Genomic DNA, 19,810 nt, shown 5'->3' with positions numbered 1-19,810 from the left:
GTACTTAATGGAATATTGACATATTCAAATATAATCTTTATTTTTTAAATTATAATTATACGGTATTACCATATTTTTATTGATATTCATAGAATCAAAATGTTTAAATACAAGTTGGCAATTCGCACGACAAATTTAAGATCAAAAGGGGATATTTTTCAAATAAGAAAGTCGTAATAATGTTCACAAATTGTAATTCAAAAATAAAAATAATTGATGTTTAAAATGTGTTCTCAGCATTAATCTGAACCATTTTTTTAAGACTCAAGATTTGTGCTGACTTTTAACATTCAAGTACATTTTAAATCGAAACAATTTTAGACTCACGATTAGGTCTACGTAAAAATAGTGTATTTTCTATATAATTATTCAATATGTTACCCCGGAGTAGTGCCTGAAGCAAAAGACTAAGTTCAACTACCACGTTCTCGAATTGGCGAAAAATCGTTTTAGATATTACGAAATAATCGTTTTATAATAAGTGTAGTAGAAATAAGTATATATTTTAACAAATTCCAGGCATGAATGATTCTTGAATTTTCTCGATAAACTTAGAAACGTATATGAGTTGTAATAGTTTAAAAATGACTGTTAATACTGCGCATTAATTACTGGGACAGATTTTTTTTTAATATTTTTTTTTTTTTTAAACCAAAATAAAACATTTACCGATTTTTTGGAACCACCATTTTGACTTTCGTCCAAAATATTCGTAAGAAATATTCTTTTTGTAAAAAAACTAATTTCGTAAAAAAATGTATTGGAATTTTGCAAAAAAATATTCGACTTTTGTCGAAGATAAAGCAATTTTTAAAAAAAATGACTTTCGTAAAAATATTTGAATTTTGTCAAAATATACAACTCTCGTTAAAAATATTCTAATTTCACTAATAATATTCAACTTTCGTCAAAAATATTCCGACTTTCGTTAAAAAAAAAACGGATAAAAATAACGTCTTTTCGTGTTAAGAATTTCACAATAAATTTTATAAAATAGATAAATAAAAATAAATAAACGATAAACTCACCTTCAACCCAAACGAGCACAAGAAAGGACACTCCAAAACAAATTTGTTTCACTTTTCAAACCACAAGAATATTAATGACAAGTTAAAACGTTAATACAAATATAAGTTAGTAAAAGAAAACTGAAAAAAAAACAAGAATTTAATTACAAAACATTAAAAAAAATAAAACTAGAATTTAGGTTTACAAAATGGTTCACAAAATCCGCACTGCCGGCTGTCACATTTGACAGATAATGGAATGTTATTTATTTTTTGAATTGTTATTTAGTTCGTTCGGTCGTCGGCAGGGTGTCGTCGGTTAGGTTAGGAGCGGGTAGGTACCGGTGTAGGCTGTTCGTAGTGAACTGCCGCCGCTGTGACGGGCGCTCGAACACTGCCTGCCAGCGCGCCTCTGCACCTGGGAAACGCAGCGGCCCACACTCTCCACAATGTTACATGTATTATAATGTAATCTGTAGTACGTACGGCGTACAATGCGTCACGGATCGGGCGGGATGGAATATGTAACGAAAGTTCTCAAAGTTTATACAACAATAACAACAACCGATTAACAACTTTTTTCTTTAATAATTTTTTATGTGTCATTATCATTTTCATATCATAATCCATATCTGTATAAGCGCCCTTGAGGTAGTATTTTACGTAAATGGCGCTATATAAATCATCAAAAATTATTATTATTATTATTATAACAACAAAAAATACTAATAAATAAAGGTACCAAATATGGCGATCTCAAAATCAATATCATACGAACTGCAATTAATTTAGCATTCTGGCATTTATTTGTTTAATATTCTTATAAATATATATAAAAGGCATTAAAACATAAGGAAAGAAGAATGTTTAAAGGAAAAATTTAGAAAATATAACTAATCACACAAATATCTTTTCGTAAAGTATTTTTTCAGTACCTACATTAATTTTGGATCCCTGACTAGGTTCTATTTTATACATGTCAGGCAGCTGGTTAGTTTGGGTATAAGCAACATATTGCAAAGAAACAGAGTGAACGCTGTTGAAACGCGCTCCTTCAGGCGAATGTGTAAATTGGGCGAATCATTATATGACATAATAAAAAACGAAGATATTATAAAGGAATGTAAGGCGGAACTAGGAAATAGTGGATTTACTTTTAAGTAAAACATTAATTTAAAAATGGATACATTTTACCACAAAGTGACTGCCGAATCAATTAATGAAATAATTAAAAAGATTAAGAAGAGTTCTTTGAGGTGGTATGGACGTGTGGAGTGGACGGATTACGAAAGAATGACTAAGAAAGTATAGGTGGCGAATGTGAGCAGAACGAGGACGGCCGAATAAGACTAAGCACGATCAGATCAATCAGAACCTAAAATCTGGTAGTGTCAAAAGTCTGCGTAATCTGGGAGCATGTATGACTAGATGTTTAGATGTGGAGCAAGCCAGAAGTGTTTGTCAGGACAGAAGAGTATGGCATTCCATCCTCTTTGCCTAGTCATGTGGGAAAGCGGCGTAATGGTTTTTTAAGTTAGTAATACACTAAACAATATGGTTTTAATACCTTGAAATCACTAAAAACAACGACCACTTCAAATGACCAACTGTACGTTATCGTTAGTAAAATGCAATCTAATTAATATTTTATTGCTGCACTGATAAATTACTGCGTGCATCAGCATTTTCATATCATATGAGCAATGTGAGAATATGATGAGTATCTAAGTGCGTAGATGTATACAAATACTTGATCGTCTTCAATTCATACGTGTCTTTGATTGAATTTAATTGGCATATTTTCACGTTTGTGGCCTCCGAGGATGATTTCATTACCTTTAATTATCGTCAATTTGTTATAGTTTATGACACGACCGTTTGATAATGATTTAGTATTTGAATAAAAAAAATTGTTTTGATTAAAATTAAATATGAAATTAATACTTCAGAAATTTCGTTAAACTTTGACCTTGTAACAATATTCCCCATCCCCTGCGACCTACCGTCGTTCAGAAAAACTATTATTTCCTTAGTAAATCTCACTTTTTTTTTTACTTTCTAAAATGTTTTTATGATTTCATATTAGTCATCGACACCCGGCCTTACAACCTGCTTTCATTTGACCTGCAACTGCACTTAATAATGGTGCAGAGAGCACGTACCCTATGCGCCATTGAATACGGATGTGGTTAAGAAGAAGAATTCCAAATTTGATTGAAGAATAAATGTTTAAAGGGTTGTTCGTGTTTAGAAATAATCTTAAAGTAAGTCCGTATCTATACAAATTTTAAAAAATTCTCTGCTCACAATTTAACGGTGCATAGGGCACCTATCGGATCGACATAGTGTTAACTTGACCAGCATCATAGGAAAGGAAGCTGATTTTTTTTCTGTGGATCAAATTTTTAGAAACCGATGAATAATAATTTTGAAGTACAACAGAAGACGTAAATGAAAGGACATTGCTGCTATATGAAAGAGAAATGCAGAGGTAATAGTAGGTAGAGAAAGGAAAATTGTGGATAAGGCTAGGGCACTCAAGATTGTATACCCGTACTCGTACTAGCTTGCGTAACTTTTACACTAATAATTCATTAGTTTTTTTATTCATTTTTTTATTTGGCAGTCACCCAGTCAGAGGATGTACCTACCAGTGTCTTATTTTAATTTACAAAGAAAATATTTAAAAAAATATTAATACTTAATACAATTTTCATAGTTGAAATGAAACCTCGATGTCTGAACATAGGTTTATCATTAGTACCAAGACAATGGAATTCACCACATCCCCACATATTGGGAAGCTGTGATATGGTAAAACCACGCAAAAGAGATAGCAGATCATCGTGTATAGGTAGACCCCTACCTCAATGCAACAGTAGGAAAGGGTGCATTCACGAAACCACCTACAGCGCCTTCCACAACAATCAAACTACAAAACGCCTTACAGCTCTGCGCAAAGAACGTCGAACTGACGCACAAAACTGCTTTTTGAATCCATTTTAACATAAGCTTTCGACCCATCTTCTTGCGATGAACTATACGGCACACAAACCATAGAAGGCTGCGTTAACTTGACAGTTGTATAAAAAAGTTTAAAAACATTCCTCCTTCAAAATTCAAAAGTCATAGAAATACCTTAAACATTTTTACTAAAGTCTTCCCACTTTTTATGAGTTTAAGGCTGTTTATGCATATCTTTAACATGCAGTTGACATTTGAAAAGATTAAAAAAAGAGGGTACCTACATAAGAATAGTTTTTTTTCGTTGTGCAGTGTTAAAGATAGTTTTCACCTGAATATTTAATTTTTCTGATGAACCAAATGATCATATATGTACAAACATTCTGTTATCCTTTGTACTCGATTTTCTATTTTGGACTTAATGAGCAGTGTCACAAGAGTCGTTTTTGCGAGGTGGATGCGTTTTCAAAAACAGAATCTGTAGGCCTACAGGATATCACCATAACTCTCATAACGAAGAAGCGCAGGCATGTGCAATAACTCTTATGTCCGGCTCTCTTAGGCTCGGATTCGATTCTAACGGCAGCATCCAACCAAGTAATTAGCACAAATGAAAAATTTGGAAACGGCATTTGGCATTATTAAAATTAAAATTAGTCTTGTCAGGAGCCGGAATAATCGGCGAGACCGTATACGTATGTTGAGATGCATGAATGTGGTAAAGGGGAAGATGTTTGCCAAGACAGAGCGATAAGGCATTCTTTTCTCTATTCCTATCCCTGTTTTATATATTCTTCTTCTAACGCTTATTCGCACCCAATGGCGGCATAGGGTACTGCATAGTATTGACGCAGTGTTATCTTAATCTTTAACACATGAATGAATGTGATCAGCCGTCAGCTTCAAGTACCAGTCCAGGGTATGATATAATAAATATTAGTGTGAAAAAATCACCCCACCCTGGGAATAGAACCCGGGATATATATATATATATATATATATATATATATATATATATATATATATATATATATATATATATATATATATATATATGTATATATATATATATATATACATGTATATATATATATATATATATATATATATATATATATATATATATATATATATATATATATATATATATATATATATATATATATATATATATATATATATATATATATATATATATATATATATATATATATATATATATATATATATATATATATATATATATATATATATATATATATATATATATATATATATATATATATATATATATATATATATATATATATATTTAGATATTAATTAACACCTTGTTCGCCATTATAATCCATTTTTTCCCCTTTTTATTAGAACAGGTTTTCGTGTATAATCTTGAACTGGTTTAATAAACAACATGGTGACACCGAATTGAATAAATACAAAATAAGAATAAGAGAATTCACAGTAAAAGGTCTTCCTTCCAAACCTGCTTGGTGGATACATATGGTATATGGTAGACCATATATACCCCGCACGCCATATACATTAAAAAATAAAATCTATGGTATAATTGAACAATTTCAGTAGTTAAATTTTTTTTTAATCGTTGACGTTATTTATAGTTTTAATTGTATTTACTTTCTTCAACTCTGTTGCCTTAGCTGGGGTTTTAGATATTGTGTGTAATTTGAAAATCGTCAACCATACTCAAAGGAAATTAAAAACTTTACAACTTAATTTGAAGTCCTCACCAAAAAGTTACATGTCCAATAGTGCACAAAAAACCTTTAAATGCAAATCTGTTCTGTTTACTGTATTCTATCGAAATCTTAATTAAAGTCGCGACAAAACGTGACCAATCCTGTGTTAAACCAATATGAAATCATTAAATCAAAAAAAATAATCAAAAAATTCCTTTATTTATCGAAGTTGTGGAAAATTTAATGAATGTTGTACCGACCTTGATATGTTCTACTCCAATCTTTTAAAATTTAAAGCTAAATTGTTCGAAATCTTATAAACCTAAAAAAGTAATTCTATTCCCTGTCCTTTCCTTTTCTTTCTTTCCTATCACTGCCATCTCCTTTTCTCTTTATCCCATCTTTGTCTCATGTCTCTTCCTTTATATAGACCTCTCTTATGTATAGTTGTGAAGAACTATAATTGGTACTCATGATTTTATTTTTTGTATTCTGTATGTATCATATATTGTAACTGTTGTTCTTCCTTCCAATAAAATAAAATAAAATAAAATAAAAATAAAAATTAAATTGAACCAAAACGTAACAATTTTACAAGCTGGAATTCCTGATTACTTAAAATCATTTATTATGAAAATGTAACGTTTTGATGAGGACCTCCACAGATGTTCTCATTGACAGGTGAAATTCAAACTGTACAAATTTTGTAAATATGATATGTGTAATGTAGAAGATTTAGATCTATGGTTTTAACTAACTAACTAATCATCACGTCGTTTCCCCGCAGGGGCAGGTAGAGAGAATAGAATGCTACACCACTCTGTCTTTGCAAACACTCTACGCCTCTTCCACGTTCATGCATCTCCTCATACATACGCGCCGATTGTTTCGACTCCTAACCTGACCGCTTTCAAGTATTTAGCAAACCTGATCGTGCCAAGTTTTTCTCGGTCTTCCACTGCTCCTTTTTCAAATTACATTCGCTTCATAAATTTGTTTTACCGTTCTTTCCTCACTCTCTCAGAACGAATGTTCTACATGTCCAAACCATCTCAACACACCTTTCTTAATTTTATCGATAATGCTTGTCTCAGCTGTGCATTCCTTCCTTATTTCACTATTCGAACATCACTATCATACATCATTTTGTCGCACATTCTTCTGAGAGATTGCGTTTCGACTGCATTCAGTCTACTTTCATCCTTCTTTTGCCAACTCCATGTTTAACTTCCATACATTAGAGTTGGAACCAGGACTCCGTTGTGCACTGCCAGTTTAGCTTTAAATTAATAATGTATTATGAATTTCAATATTACTATGAGTTTACATGTTATCTGTATAAAAAACAATATCATACTTTGTAGATACTACGTGTCTGATTTAAAATGTTCCGTATTAAGTATAACAAAATAGCGTGCCGTGTGAAACTAGCATTACAAATAAACAAATAAAGATTACCGTGACGTACTCTGTCCTCGGCTTGTGTGGAGCCGTTTCAAACGCGCCGTACAACCAATTTATAACACGCTTTTCCTTTGCTTATCTCATCCAAACAAATCAAAAGAGAAAATTCTAGAGAAATGTGACAATCGTTGCTAAATACAAAACATGGCGATCTGATCTCGTCGTTCTTAAAACTATTTCGTAATATCCTTACACATACAATGAAATATGTAAACAAAAAAACTATGTGCAAACTAGGTGCATGTTTAATCTCGTCTCGTAACGCATGTCTGTGTTGAAACCTTTAGTGCATGTTGGTCTTCAATATTACCCTGGACTGGTGCCTGAAGCGGAGGGCTGATCACCTTTCCTTCGTGTGTTAACGATCAAGATAACACTGCGTTTATATGATGCAGTGCCCTATGCACCATCCGGGTGCGGATAAGGGTTAAAAGAATAATGGTGCTATGGTGGTGAAGGGTGGTATTGTTTGCATGCTGTGGTAGTGATTGTCCTGACGAAGAGACGGGTATGTCTCGAAACCGATAGACATAAAAATCTCGGGAGTGGTTTTATACTAATATTATGATTTTTTTTTGTAAAAATATTAATAAGTATAAAAACTAACTTACCATCAAATTCCTTCCTCGCAAGGGTAGGCAGAGAGAATGGAACGCCACACCAACCTGTCTTTCCAGACAATCTTCGCCTCTACCACATTCATACATACACGCCGATCATTCCGACTCCTTTCGATTTGCTGATGAATGTCACGGTTTGCTGAAAGAGATGAATGTAGATCTGGGAGTAAAATAGTAATAAATGGGGAAATTATGGAACAGGGCAATGATATCATAAATTTGGGAAGTATGTTTTCTAGGGATGGAAACATTGATAAAAATATTGTGAGGAGAGTGGATGCTGGCAACATAATGAATGGTATGATATCAGTTATAACAAATAAAAGCTTAACAGCGAAAGCCAAACTGGCAGTGCATAATGGGGTCCTAATACCAACCCAAATATATGTGTATGTATGCTGTATGCTGTATGCTGTATGCTGTATGCTGTATGCTGTATGCTGTATGCTGTATGCTGTATGCTGTATGCTGTATGCTGTATGCTGTATGCTGTATGCTGTATGCTGTATGCTGTATGCTGTATGCTGTATGCTGTATGCTGTATGCTGTATGCTGTATGCTGTATGCTGTATGCTGTATGCTGTATGCTGTATGCTGTATGCTGTATGCTGTATGCTGTATGCTGTATGCTGTATGCTGTATGCTGTATGCTGTATGCTGTATGCTGTATGCTGTATGCTGTATGCTGTATGCTGTATGCTGTATGCTGTATGCTGTATGCTGTATGCTGTATGCTGTATGCTGTATGCTGTATGCTGTATGCTGTATGCTGTATGCTGTATGCTGTATGCTGTATGCTGTATGCTGTATGCTGTATGCTGTATGCTGTATGCTGTATGCTGTATGCTGTATGCTGTATGCTGTATGCTGTATGCTGTATGCTGTATGCTGTATGCTGTATGCTGTATGCTGTATGCTGTATGCTGTATGCTGTATGCTGTATGCTGTATGCTGTATGCTGTATGCTGTATGCTGTATGCTGTATGCTGTATGCTGTATGCTGTATGCTGTATGCTGTATGCTGTATGCTGTATGCTGTATGCTGTATGCTGTATGCTGTATGCTGTATGCAAGTGAAGCATAAAGTTGGTAAAAAAAGGATGAAAGTAATAATAATAATAATCTTGGTTGATTTATATGGATTTATATATTTTCGTAAAAAAAACTACCTCAAGGGCGCTTATATAGGTATGGATTGTGATATGAAAATGATAATGAGAGATAATTTTAAAAAATATACTAACGAAAAACGTCGTCAATCGGCCGAGTCTGAAGGCAGGAAAGTGGAGCCGTCGTATTGTTGCGCTTTCTTCTCGGTCTTCTTGGTCTTCTTGGGCTGGAGCATGGCCAGGATGTTGGACAGGACGCCTCACTGTGTAATGGCAATGCCGGAGAACAGATTGTTAAGGTCCCGTCATTGTGGATATTCAACTGCAGATGGCGGAGGTAATGCTGGTCTTCTTGTTGTCACTGGAGGCATTGATGAAAGTAGACTGAATTCAGTCGAAATGCGATCTCCCAGATAAATTTGCGGCAAAAAATGTATGATGGATCTTCGAATGGCGAAGAAAGAATGCAAGGTTGAAATAAGCATTGTCAAAAAAAAATTGCTGTGTAGAGATGGTTTACACATGTGGAGCAAATGAGTGAGGAAAGAACGGTAAAACAAATTTATTAGACGAATGTAGAAAACTTGTCACTATCAAGTATGTTAAATATTTCTGTGTCAGGAGCCAGAATAATCGCAATTATGTATGAGGAGATGGATGAATGTAGAAGAGACAAATAATGTTTATAATGAGAGTAGTGTGGCGTTCTATTATCTCTGACTACCCCTGCTGGAAAGCGGCGTTATGGTTACATTTTTTTTAAACGTAGTATCCTTATAACTTCTCATACTTAACCCAACATAATACTGAATATCTTCTCTAACCCTTATCCGCACCCAATGGTGCATAGGGCACTGCACTGTACTGACGCAATGTTATCTTGATCGTTAATTATATGAAGGCAAGGTGATCACTCCTGCGCTTCAGGACCAGTCCAGAGTAATATCAAATAAATATTAGAGTGTAAAATCGCTAATATTTATATTATTTATAGATTCGGCATTAACTCTGTGGAATGATATGATTATTTTTATTTTTATAACACTTGAATAATCCACTTAATTAAGTTTTATTTTTATTTACGACTAGTTTCGAAAACGACAATTGTTTTCATCTTCTGGTACAAATTAAAACAATATTTATTCTCACCCCGATATTTACCTCAATATTTATTCTAATATTTATATCGCTAATATTTATTCTCACCCCCCCCTGGGAATCGAACCTGGGACCTCCAGCACGGTAGCTAAACACGCTGACCATTAAGATCAAATTATTCAGAAGCCGCCAGATAACATCGTTCACAACAACCCTCCTCCAAAATGTTTAACAACATAATAATATGCATTTCGTCCAATGATTACAAATGATTGAGCCGACCACATCCATTTCACAATCAGAATGGTGACGTTATCTCCAGACCAACTGTATCATGATCCAGAACACCCACGGCGGAGGCAGCTCAGCACACGCAGGTACAACACACAACACTTGGAGAACTGCACACACGCGAATGCAGTGCATCGACAGGCCTCACACAGTTGCAAAGTGCAATTCGATACCCGCTATAGCTCGCTGCTTGCTGGCGTAACTCTCAAAGCTACTGAACTACACAAACATCATGGTAAAATTAACGCATAGAACATCAAAGTCTATTAAGGACACAAAATGCCGGACCCTCTTCTAGTGGAACGGGAGGTCTGTTGATGATAGTCAACAGTCCGCCTTCTCCTGAGGAGTTTTACGTGGTTTCCTCCCAGCAATGAGCAAATGCTGACAAGTTCCTGATTGGCCCACACTAGATTATCCCTCCTGTTCCCAACACAGATTTAAAAAAAAACATTTTTTTATTAATTGATTCGGCAGTCACTTTGTGGTAAAACCTGATGCCTGATGTGGTGTTTGAAAATGATGCGGAATCCATCGAAACACGTGTCACAGTAGATTTTAAAGAAATAGTGGTATTTACTAAGTAAACTTAAATTATTTTGTTTTTTTACAGCATTTTGAGTGTGTCCAAATACTTGTTCACAAAATCTGGATTATCTCCAATTACAGGAGTTATTTTCATATTATTTTTTGACATTTCATCAAAGATGAAGAAGAATATGGAAGTCTGGGCATTTACGGGGCTTACGACCGTCATAGGCTGGTTTGAGTGATCACTTTACACACGTGTAACATTCACCAATTCTACCCATTATTGACAACCACACTACTCAAATTCTTCGAAGTTCTATATATATGAACCAATTTAGAAACTTTGTTCTTGAATCACTAGAACTTCACTAGAGACATCTATTGGTGAGATGTAAAGAAGCTTTTTTATTAAGCAGAAACTCTTATATTAGTATGTGAGATCCGAATCCCGGATTATAATCACACACATGAGAAACGCCAGAAAATACCATTTTCATTTTTATTATTAAGCTTATAATTTGACCAGATAATTTAAATTATCTGGTCAAATTATAAGCTTAATAATAAAAATGAAAATGGTATTTTCTGGCGTTTCTCATGTGTGTGATTATAATCCGGGATTCGGATCTCACATACTAATATAAGAGTTTCTGCTTAATAAAAAAGCTTCTTTACATCTCACCAATAGATGTCTCTAGTGAAGTTCTAGTGATTCAAGAACAAAGTTTCTAAATTGGTTCATATATATAGAACTTCGAAGAATTTGAGTAGTGTGGTTGTCAATAATGGGTAGAATTGGTGAATGTTACACGTGTGTAAAGTGATCACTCAAACCAGCCTATGACGGTCGTAAGCCCCGTAAATGCCCAGACTTCCATATTCTTCTTCATCTTTGATGAAATGTCAAAAAATAATATTTTGTTTTTGTTTGAATAAACAAAAATCCACTTAATGATCTGTAAACCTTGTACATAATAATAATAATAAAACCCTTATCCGACCCCAATGGTGCATAGGACACTGCTTCATATAAACGCAGTGTTATCTCGATCGTTTACACATGAAGGAAAGGTGATCAGCCCTCCGCTTCAGGTACCAGTCCAGGGTAATATTGAATTAATATTAGAGTGAAAAAATCACTTATATTTATTTTAACCCCTGGGAATCGAACCCGGGACCTCCAGAACGGTAGCCGAGCGTGCTGACCATTACACTACGGAGGCGGACAATACATAATAAGCGAGGTAAATAAAAAATGCAATTCCCATTTTGAAATAAAACTACTGCTCTTCAGGGAATAGTCCAGGGTAATATCAAATAAATATAATAGAGCAAAATCACTAATACCCATTTTCACCCCTGTTGGGAATCGAATCCGGGACCTCCAGCACGGTAGCTAAACACGCTACAACAAGGAGGCGGACAAATTCTTCATTCGGACTTGATTCATTTTACAGTAATCTTTTGTGTTCATCTGTTAATATGTTAAATTTAAAGGGATTTCTGAACGGGTATGAGAGGCCTCTCTGGCGATCTTGATTATTTGAGAATATATGCTAAACTTCAAATGAGACCATTGTCTGCAGTTCATTTTACAATGACGCATCTATGGTTGCTCGTTGCTAACATAGAAGGTCAGGGAGCAATTATGTTGTATATTTTATTTTTATTTTTATGGTATAAACCATTAAAAATAAGCTAGTAGCCCGAAGGAGAACGGAGTGATTTCATTATATTCGTATTAGGTTTTTGCAACAATAACTTTGTAAATATTCTCTAGCAAATTGGCGACCCAAACTTAAAGTGAACTTACCCGCATTCGTTAATATGTTTTACAAGATTTGCAATGAAACTTTGTGTGTCTTGTTATATACATGTGCATTATTTCATGAATTGTCGCTGTTGAGTTTGCTTTTCTATTGCTCGATTCAAGATTAACAAGACTTAATTTTGTACACACACACACACACACACACACGACACACAAAAAATTCTATCTTCATTTAGTGTCACATATATCGCTCACTCCTTTCAAGAACGTCATAAATCAAAAATCGTCAATTTTCAGTTGTGCATGTTTTCGGAATGCCCAGAAAATGTAAAGGGTCCGCCAAATAACATTTTTTTTTTGAAAATGGGGCGCAAAACATCGAGTGTAGCTTCGGCTGTGTGGCACGTAGCGCCGTCCTGTTGAAACCAAATGTTGCCAATATCCTCTTCTTCAATTTTTGTGAACAAAAATCCGTTCAACATGGCCCGATAACGATCGCCATTGACTAACGGCCACTCCTTGCTCATTTTCAAAGAAAAATGGCCCAATTATGCCTCTGGACCAAAATCCGCACCAAACAGTGACTCGTTTTGGGTGTACCGGCTTTTCAATGTATGCGTGCGGGTTTTCTGTGCCCCAAATACGACAATTTTGCTTGTTTACATACCCGCCAAGATCAAAATGAGCTTCATCCGAAAAGATGATTTTTTTGGCAAAATCGGCATCTTCTGTAAGTCGAATGTCGCAATATTTTCCAGCGTTGTTCAAGCGTATACACAACCATATTCGCTTAGCGGAAGGATAAAACTAATTATCTGTCAAATCAGACATGAGCTAAGTGTTACCATCCACGAAATAAGCACTAGTTGAAAAAAAAAACTTTAGATGGCGGACCCTATACTATATCCCAGCAAAAGCGGCATGTTTTTAACTTAATATTTACCCGCTACAGGGCAGAAAGTGTTGTTTTTGCATTTTGAAGAAAACATATTGTTTAATTATTTTTTTTTTTAAACTAAATATTTTTCAAATGGAGAAAAAACCTTCAAATTTTACTTAAAAATAGCTGTTGCACAGTAACAAGTTCATTAAATGGCTTGATATTTATTTTTAATACATTGTATTATATTTTTAATATTTAAAAACATTCTCCTGAAAAATGAAGTTTTTTATTTATGACGTTCTTGAAAGGAGTGAGCGATATGTATATTTATGTTTATATAAACATATTAATTTATACAATAACTTACATAATAATAAATATTTATTTGCATAATATCCTTGTACTTAATACAAAATATATAATTTACATACTAGCTCTAATTAGTAACTAAATCTAACTGCAAGTGTCGGGTTGTGGTCCCGTGGTTAGTGTCGCGGACTCTTAAGTCAGAGTTTCTCGGTTCGAACCCACTCTACCACAATCGATACCTATTTCTAATAATGAGCCGCTTAGGCTCACAGTAATAGTGTGAAACTGAAATATTTGTGTAAATAATAAAAACACAAATATTTCTCTGATAAATAAAAAAAATCCACTTTATATATCATTCCCACTTCATTTTAAATTATCATTTAATATCCATTTCTATATAACGGTTAGAGAGTAATAATAACTGTGACTTTACGAAATACAAAAGGCTCCAAAATATCCTTTCGCTGTTAATTTGATATATTTATATTTTGTTAAAAATTGCGCGTTAAGAAAATTTTAATACGAAAATTTATTTTTTATCTTCATACAGCTTTACCTTTTGTAAAAGTATATAATAAAAATATTTACATTCATAAAAAAAGGAAGCCAATTACACAATTCCACATTTATGTTATAATAATAATGATCAAAAACATCACTAGAAAAAAATATAATAATAAAGAGTGGGAGTGTGTGTGTGTGTGTGTGAGGAAGGGAGTAAAAGGGTAAGGGTATGGTATGATTTTGTAGGAAGAAGAGGGAAAGGACAGGAATTAATGAGAGTGGTTCACCCCTCACCCATAACCTGACTAGGTTATTGGTGGAGAGTAAACAGAGCATGACAATTTTCCATTAACATCTTTTTTAATGATTAAAGAAAACACTTGTTTTTTACTACTTGAGTTTTATTATAGACTACATGTTTCAGAAGTTAAACTTCCATCATTCAGGTCTGTAAAATAACTGAATGAATGATGGAAGTTTAACTTCTGAAACATGTAGTCTGTAATAAAACTCAAGTGGTAAAAAACAAGTGTTTTCTTTAATCATTGTAACATGTCTTACCACAAAGTTAATGCCGAAACAATAAATAAAATATCTTTTTTAATTTTGACTATGTTTTTTCAAAAAATATCAATGTCATTAAATGTTTTCAATAAAAATAAAACAATATTTTCATTGCGTCCAAACCTTTTAACAAATCTGGGTTTGTCAACTTAGTATTTATTAATATTGACACATAAATAAATCCTTTTATTAATATATCAGATCGTTAGCTTTGGGAGGCTTCCATATTCTTCTTCTACATTGAGATGTCAAAAAAATTAACACTAGTATAAAACCACATTTAAGTTTATTAATGTAAACACGACTAGCTTCGAGAACTACAGATGTTCTCATTATCATCAGATGAAAATAGTATCTGCATGTATTTTTACCTGTTGATAAAAACATCTGTAGTTCTCGATAGTTCAGATAGGTACATTAATAAACATATTTTTATATTGAAAACAAAAAATAGAAATATGTTATAGAAAATATCAAATAAATTTCTACGGAATGACATTATTTAAGGTTGCACTCTCAAATATACGAACTCAGTACGTGACCGGCTGCCGGAGAAGCTACACGTGTTGTTTGTAGGCATTTTTTAAAAGAATGTTTATTGGAATTAATTTTTTTCTAAAATAAATTTTGAAAAAAATAATTTACTCTTTACCATTACCATTCAATAATGTTGCCTTTTCAAAACCATTTATTTATTTCGAAGAAAAACTTATTTTTTTAATACAAAAATGGTATTTTAAGCAAATAATGCAATAACGTTAATGTATTCTGGGTTTAAAGAAAATTAGGTTGAGGGCTATCGATTATCACGCCTTAAGTATACGAGCAATATTGTCAATTAAAACAAATGATAATTTCATCATTTTACAATCGACCTCGTTAACCTTTTTAAAAAAGGTATATATTCGGTCCAGCGTTACAAAGAAAAGCCTTACATATCGTGATCAATAGAAATAATATCACCGTTCAATTAATTCTGATTTATGATTCATAATTTTCAAGTAATAATTACATAGTTGCAGGCATAACTCAATCTAGGTATTCTCCTTTTTCGGAGTCGCCAGTGTAGGATTGGCATTGAGGGCCTATTCAATGAAATGTGTAATTATATATTAATGGTTGTGTATGCAAACATTACGATTCTTCAACTGCTAATCCATCATAACACCCGAGCCGATCTAACAATTAGTTCCACGATCCCGTACATGGATATTAATGTATATTATAATATTATATCCACTCAACAGAGCCATGATTTTAAATTGAAATACTACTATAAATATAAATATAAATGCAAACGAGTGTTTGTGATGAAATTGACTCTGCGTATCATATAAGTCTTTCGAAGTATTCTATTTTATTATATTTAAAAATGCAAATGATTTCAATTGAAGCATGCTAAACATTTCGCCGCTTTTCACTAGGGGTAGGCAGAGGGAATATAACGTCCCACCAATCTGTCTTTGCAAATAATCTTTGGCTCTTCTGCATTTATGCATCTCCTCATACATACCCGCCGATTATTCCAACTACTGACCTGACCACTTTCAAGTATTCGAAACCCTCTATTATGTCAAGTTTTCTTTGATCTTACTCAGCTACTATTACCAACTGCATTCGCCTTATTAATTTGTTTCAGTATTCTTTCTTCACTCATTCGATTCACATGCCCAAACCATCTCAACACATCTTTGTTTTAACTTTATCGATAATGCTTATCTCAGCCTTCTTTCCTTACAATGATTAAATAAAACACTTGTTTTTTATACCACTTGAGTTTTATTAAAGACTGCTAGTTTCAGAAGAAACTGTTTAAAAAAAAGTTTTTATTCAGACCCGAATGATATAGAAACAAGTGTTTTATTTAATCATTGTAACATGTCTTACTACAAAGTAATGCCGAAACAATTAATAAAACGTCTCTCCTTACATCACCATTCGAAAATCTATCGTACATCGTTTTTCTGTACATCCGTACATTCGTCTTCTGCATATCGTAAAACGAGAGAAATCGTTTTACGATATGCAGAAGATGTATGATCGAGTAGATAGAACGAAATTAAATTGCTGCTAAACAAAATTTAAGACGTTTTAGATGAAGAAGAATATGGAAGTCTGGGTATTTGCACCCATCATACGCTGGTTAGGTGATCACTTTACACACGTACAACATTTGCCACTCTACTCATGATTGACAATCACACTGCTAAATTTTTCGCTAAACTTATAGCTTTATTGATCAATCTATCAATGAACTCCCTAAATGTTAAAAGTGCGGTCATAAAGCATTTTAAAAAGTATGGCAAAAACGTTTAAGTAACTTCAAGTAAAATCATTTAAAAAATGTTTAAGTAAAATCATTATTAAGGCATGCATGTATCACTCAATTTTGGGTGCTTTGCCAATAAAATAAAATATAATTATACTAAAAAAATCTCATGATTTTTGTTCACTACAACTGTCTATGGAGACAAAAAGTAAAAAACTAGTGAAAATTTAAAAATTCCACCTCAAGCGACTTGGCAGATTTGCACACTAAGCCAATTTATTTTATCGACATGTGTAAACCATTTAGAACAACAATCGATATCCAATTGTTTTGATACATAATCAATCAGAATTCGACCTCGGGTACAAAAATGATTGAACACATAATGAAATATGACTCTATTGTGCTCTTATTGATTGTCGAATGGTTCCTTTGGCGCGCAGAGGTGTGATTCGGGATATTGCGGTATGGAGGCATTATAACGGAACTGATTGGATCATTAGATCACCCACAGTATAAATAAGGTCCCAGTTCAGTTGTCAAGGACAATTCCAATCAACCAGAAACAGGGTTACCAAAAACAGGAATACCCGAAGCCTCTATTTCAGCTACTTGTTATGAGAGTAAGTATGGGGTAAATAAAAAATGTTTAAAATTCAGACTTTATCTTCTTATTAAATGTAATTAGTCGTGAAGAGGTTATAGCGTTTGGCCACCCTGCTGAAGGTCCCTGATTCAACTTCCAGGGGGATCAGGTAATTCATCATTCTAATATTTATATTATATTTTACGTATTTTATTATTATTTTTCAATAAAACAACGTAATGTTTAGTTAACTAACTAAACTAACTAACCATCACGCCGCAGTGGTAGGCAGAGAGAATAGAGCGCCACACCACTCCGTCCTTGCAAACATTCTTCGCCTCTTCCACGTTCATGCATCTCCTCATATGTTTAGTTAGTTTAGTTAAGTACCCACGCATATTTTCTTCTCTCGCAGTTCGTTTTGTTTTTGCCGCAGCCCTGAAATATCGGTGTATTGTTTAAGTTAGCGGTGATGTAATTTGTCCAAAACACAGGAAGCACCCCACACACCAGCCGCCACGACTCGACACGAAGGTGCCAGACAGATTGATCTTTACACATCTCTAAATCAAGATTTGTCACCCGCAAATTGTCGCATCGTTTCTAGAGCACGCCGCCTGCTGCAGACATAACAATGTCATTTAAAACGTGTTATTAATAAAATCACCCAATTGACGTAGACATTTAAGAATTACTCTCACATAACACAAGGAAGGACCTCCCAGCAAAGCATACAAATCACAATTAACACACTTTATTGTCCAAAACACAGAAAAAACAAATGAAACACATGCCTCTTTTGCTCAAAATAACTCTGATTATAATGCAAAAAAGTTGTACAACCTGCTTCTATTGTCCATAAAGTCATTAAAACAGATACTTAGTAAAAGAAAACTACTACTACTACTACCATCACGCCGTTTCCCCGCAGGGGTAGGCAGAGAGGATGGAACGCCACACTCTTCTGTCCTGACATACACTCCTAGCCTCCTTCACATCCATACATCTAGTCATACATGCCCTCCGATTACGCAGACTTTTGACACCGCCAGATTTTAGGTTCTGATTGATCTGATCGTGCCAAGTCTTTTTCGGTCGTCCACGTTCTGTTTTCCCTCTCACATTCGCCACATATATTCTCTTAGTCATTCTCTCGCTATCCATTCGCTCCACATGTCCATACCACCGCAAAGAGCTCTTCCTAATCTTTTTAATTATTCCTCGTTCAGCCTTACATTACTTTCTTATATCGTCGTTTTTAATTCTGTCATACAAAGATTTTCCACACATTCGTCTGAGGGAGTAAAAGTAAAAGAAAACCTATTCTTAAATACATAATAATAATAAACAACTACTTATGTAATAATAATAAACAACTACTTATGTATTTTTTTCAACATTAATTTTATTTGACCATTTGGTCATTCATAAATGGATAATGTAAATGTGTAAAACTGAAATACATCGCATATTTCGACCATATCGTATTTGGTTACATGGCAACAAAAAATAATAATAATTTTAAAAATAAGTATCGTAAACTGTGCCCTCGACACGGGAAAACTCAATGAGTTTTTTTTTGTAATTTATAATTAATTGTATGGTGAAATATGATTTATGCAAGCGCAGGACTGGTCGTCTTGTCTTCATATAATAACGATCATATTATCAGTGCGTACATTTCATGCAGTGCCCTATGCACTATGAGGATAAGAAGTGTATAATATCACAGCGAAGCGCCCTTCAGGTAGTATTTTAAGAATATTTTTGTTAGTATTTGAATGATCAGTCAATAATATAAATATCCTGACTTTCATTTTCCCATTTCAATAGACTTCTTCATCTATGTTGAGATGTCAATCTTGATAAGAATTATTAGTAAGTGGAGTGAATCCAATCCACTTCTCCTTCTCCTTATCATTCATCGTTATTTTTGTGTAATACTTTCATCCATTCAAACCCTTATCCGCATCCCAGGGTGCATAGGGCACTGCACCATATAAACGCATATCATGACCATTTTTTTTCATTTATTTATTTATTTCATAGATACATACTTTTTTATTATATGTATTACGGCCCTTTAGGCATGGCTTTTGTTGTTCGAAATAATTACATGTTAGTTTTTTTGTTTTTT

General features: G+C 33.7%; 2 protein-coding genes across 5 annotated transcripts in view; both read right to left on the bottom strand.

The window, feature by feature from the left end:
• Positions 1 to 1,403, bottom strand: part of LOC148303909 (uncharacterized) — a 122,448-nt gene extending 121,045 nt beyond the window's left edge. For 3 of the 4 annotated variants that reach the window (XR_015838414.1, XM_088269186.1, XM_088269188.1), the window contains exons 1-2: positions 1,350 to 1,403; positions 1,029 to 1,148 (exon numbers count right to left, since the gene is read on the bottom strand). The gene's annotated coding sequence lies outside the window, so the exon portion shown is untranslated. Of the gene's footprint in view, positions 1 to 1,028 lie in introns of all 4 variants that reach the window. The other variant, XM_088269187.1, reaches the window with a different exon arrangement.
• The window catches only part of LOC148303906 (rab GTPase-binding effector protein 1-like), a 273,584-nt gene that overhangs the window by 158,546 nt on the left and 95,228 nt on the right, over positions 1 to 19,810 (bottom strand). The gene's annotated exons all lie outside the window — the stretch shown is intronic.

This window comes from Brachycentrus maculatus, unplaced genomic scaffold (assembly GCF_059751285.1).
Source record: "Brachycentrus maculatus isolate JH-2025_06_01 unplaced genomic scaffold, ASM5975128v1 h1tg000340l, whole genome shotgun sequence".
NCBI classification, from domain to species: Eukaryota; Metazoa; Arthropoda; class Insecta; order Trichoptera; family Brachycentridae; genus Brachycentrus; species Brachycentrus maculatus.
The sequence above is the reverse complement of the archived record's forward strand: the minus strand, read 5'-3'. Positions and strand labels throughout refer to the sequence as shown.